We start from the raw sequence: 4,542 nt of genomic DNA, 5'->3' as shown, positions 1-4,542 counted from the left end.
CACCATGGCTCCAATCTGATTGGGCAATGTTTCTACAGCTGGATGTCCCTTCCTAACGCCAACCACTCAGAGAGTGTAGTGGGTGCTTTTACGTGCCACTGGCATGAGGGCCAGTCAGGTGGGCCTGGCATCGATCACATTCAGATAGTGCTTTTTGCATGCTGCTGGCACGAGGGCCAGTCAGGGCTACTGGCATCGGCCACATTCAGATGGTACATTTTACGTGCCACAGGCATGAGAGCCACACACACTTAGGTAAGTTTCAGCCAAAATTGCCTGAGGTTATATCTAACTTGACAGCACCACCTGGAAAAGACATTAAATGATGTTTCATATTACTGTCTTTCTTTGGGTGCCATAGCCCAAATAAAGAGTTATTGTTTGTAGAAATATATCCAGGTGTAGGTGGTTTATCTGGAATTTGCTGGAGATATTTGTCCAGGACTTGTTTGAATATTAGAAGATCTTTTTCCTTCCCTTATGTGTCATGTCTTCTGACATTGAAGAGAGCATGGCTAGTTGAGGCAAAATAGTTATGGCTTAGTGCTGTAATGTGGCATGCACATGGTTTTTGAAAATGGATGGATAGCATAGGAACCAAGCATTGGGTTAATTTTAAAAGTTGATACCTGCATCATTTGGGCAATGCTGTAGGAACATTCTCCATGTCATACGAGTGATATAGTGCTCACACCACCAGTGGAAGAAATGAAGTTTGAGTTTCTTGAGGTGATCCCAATAATCAAGGCTGTCATGTCATCTATTTTTTCTGATTGATCTCTGAAATGCTTCAATGTTTATATTTTGTTTCATGACGGAAAACCACAGCAGAGAACAGCACTTAAGATGAGGGCTGACGAAGGCGGAAAATAGAAGATAATGGAAGGAAGTTAAAAAGTCCAGAGAATCCTATCTATCAATCAATCAATTACTCTATCAATATCTCTCTCTCTCTCTCTGCGTGTGTATGTGTGTGCAGGAGTGGCTATGTGGTAAGAGGCTTGCTTCCCAACCATGTGTTATCGGGTTCAGTCCCACTGTGTGGCACCATGGGCAAGTGTCTTCTTGTCCATGCTGTCCATGCTGGCATGGGTTAGATGGTTTGACCAAGGCTGGTAAGCTGAGGGGCTGCACCAGTCTCCAGTCTGATTTGGCATGGCTTCTATGGTGAGATGCCCTTCCTGATGCCAACCACTCTGAAAAGTGCAAAGGGTGATGATTTTATGTGACACCAGTACAGGTGCCAGCTTCATGACACTGGCATTGGCCACATTGCTTCCATGTGTGCACGTGTGTATATATACTTATATGCCAGTAGTGCCTAACTGTCACTCGCGCTTGTGGCACATAATAAGTACGATTCAAGCATAAGCTGATGCCAGTGCCGTCTGACTGGCTCCCGCTGCCAGTGGCACGTAACAAGCACCATCTGAATATGGTCAATCCCAGTGCCTCCTGACTGGCTCTAGTGCCAGTGGCACGTAAAAAGCACCCACTACACTCTTGGAGTGGTTGACATTAGGAAGGGCATCCAGCTGTAGAAACATTGCCAGATCAGATCTGAGCCTGGCGCAGCCTTCTGGCTTGCCAGTCCCCAGTCAAACTGTCCAACCATGTCAGCATGGAGAGCAGATGTTAAACGGTGATGGGATGTATATCTATATACATATATATATATATATATATATATATATATATATATATATATAGGCACAGGAGTGGCTGTGTGGTAAGTAGCTTGCTTACCAACTACATGGTTCTGGGTTCAGTCCCACTGCATGGCATCTTGGGCAAATGTCTTCTACTGTAGCCTTGGGCCAACCAAAATCTTGTGAGTGGATTTGGTAGACGGAAACTGAAAGAAGCCCGTCATATATATGTATATATATATATGTGTGTGTGTTTGTGTGTCTGTGTTTGTCCCCCTAGCATCGCTTGACAACCGGTGTTGGTGTCTCTACATCCCCATAACTTAGCTGTTTGGCAAAAGAGACCGATAGAATAAGTACAAGGCTTACAAAGAATAAGTCCTGGGGTCGATGAGTTTGACTAAAGGTGATGCTCCAGCATGGCAGCAGTCAAATGACTGAAACAAGTAAAAGAATAAAAGAATATATATTAGTATGCATGTTTCTTTGTATTTGTCTCCACTTGGCAACTGGTGTTGGTTTGATAATGTTCCTATAATGTAAAAATAAGAAATAAGTACCAGGGGTTGATTCATTTGATTAAAATTCTTCAATGTGGTGCCCCAGCATGGCCAGAGTCTAATGACTGAAACAAGCAAAATATATAAATTTACATCATCATCATCATCGTCGTCATTTTAAGAAGTACGTTTTCCTGATTTCATGTGTCAGATGGAAGCACACTGGTTACAGAGTCTTTCCACCGTCTGAGACTCTTGTTGATTCCGGCACCTGTTTCGAAGTGAGTGACTGAGTTTCCAGCTCAGACATGATTAGGCAGAGAACTAGAAACAAATGACGATGTATGAATAAGGCTTATCTCTAGTGACAGTAGACACACAAGGAGATGAGGGGAAATATGAACTCACTCACACAACACACACACACACACACGCGCGCATATATATACCACATGCAAATACAAATATTATGCAATGTCCACTTTCCATGCTAGCATGGGTTGGACGGTTTAATTGAAAACTGGTAAGCTAGGGGGCTGCACTAATTTCCAATCTGATTTGGCAAGGTTTCTACAGTTGGATGCCCTTCTTAATGCCAACCACTCCAAGAGTGTAATGGGCGTTTTTTAAGTGCCTGTGTTTGTGCAACATAAAAAGCACTAAGTCCACTCTGCTGAGTGATTGGTGTTAGGAAAGGTATACAACTGTTAAAATCCTGCCAAAACAGTCAAAGAAGTCCGGTGCAGGCTTCTTTCTGACTGGCTCCTGTCAAACCATCCCACCCATACCAGCATGGAAGGCAGATGGTAAACGATGATGATATATATACATATATAATCATAAATATACAGGGATTAGCATGAGTTGCTTCACCAACATACTGAAAATTTAGAAATAGCAGTCAAAGAACTACTGATTCCAAACTACAAATTTTTTCTCTAACGGATGGCGATATTTATGGCACACGGCAATTCCCTGCCCTATATCTGTGTATATATATATATATATATATATATATATATATATATATATATATATATACAGAGAGAGAGAGAGAGAGAGAGAGAGAGAGAGAGAGAGAGAGAAAGAGATGGCAGATGTAAACCGATACCCTTATAATCATTAAAATTAATTTAAATCTAAAATTACACATTCAAATTATTTATTAATTATTATAATGTGAATATCTAATTTTTAGTAGACATGCCCTTTGCATTTTTCAATGCAAGGATCTTGTTAGACATGCTACTGATCAGTTAATAAATATTTCTCTTGCGGAATTTCTTACCAAGTTTCAAAAGATCTGGTTTTGAGGATGCTCTCTTTTTCTTTTTAAAAAGTGTCCTGTCCATTATGTCCCAGAGGTGTTCAGTGGGGTTCATATTTGGTGACTAGCTTGGCTATGGAAACTTTTTAATGCCATTCTCTCCCAGCCAATCTTGGGTCTTTTTAGTCGTGTAACAAGGAGCCCATCTTCCATAAATAGTCTTCTTTAATCATTTCACCACTGGAGAAGATTGGAAGAAGTTCTTCCTGCAATATGGACACATATTTATCTGAGTTTATGTTTCCCTCACACTCCACCAGTTCTGATCAACCATTGCTCCAAATTACTCCCCGGACCATCACAGAATAGCCACTGTGTTTCATTGTTGGCTGTAATCTTTTCATGCCAAATTCTTGATCACAAAGTCTCCAGACCTTTACTTGGCCACTGTGAGGAAATACAGCAAATCTGGGCTCATCAGAGAATATGACAGTGTCCCAAAATGCTAGTGACCTCTTCACCATCACACTGGCCCAATCTGCTTAACGTTGGCTGGCCAAAGAAGTGGCTTCCTTCTTGCTGCTCTGCCATAGTAACATATGACAGTGTCCCAAAATGCTAGTGACCTCTCCACCATCACACTGGCCCAATCTGCTTAACGTTGGCTGGCCAAAGAAGTGGCTTCCTTCTTGCTGCTCTGCCATAGTAACATATGACAGTGTCCCAAAATGCAAGTGGCCTCTCCACCATCACACTGGCCCAATCTGCTTAACGTTGGCTGGCCAAAGAAGTGGCTTCCTTCTTGCTGCTCTGCCATAGTAACATATGACAGTGTCCCAAAATGCAAGTGGCCTCTCCACCATCACACTGGCCCAATCTGCTTAACGTTGGCTGGCCAAAGAAGTGGCTTCCTTCTTGCTGCTCTGCCATAGTAACATATGACAGTGTCCCAAAATGCAAGTGGCCTCTCCACCATCTCACTGGCCCAATCTTTTCTCTGCTTGATGTTGGCTGGCTGAAGAAGTGGCTTCCTTCTTGCTGCTCTGCCATAGTAACATATGACAATGTCCCAAAATGCTAGTGGCCTCTCCACCATCTCACTAGCCCAATCTTTCCTCTGCTTGAT

The sequence above is a fragment of the Octopus bimaculoides genome, chromosome Z (genome assembly GCF_046866305.1).
Source record: "Octopus bimaculoides isolate indiv1 chromosome Z, ASM4686630v1, whole genome shotgun sequence".
NCBI lineage: Eukaryota > Metazoa > Mollusca > Cephalopoda > Octopoda > Octopodidae > Octopus > Octopus bimaculoides.
Note: the sequence above shows the minus strand (reverse complement) of the source record.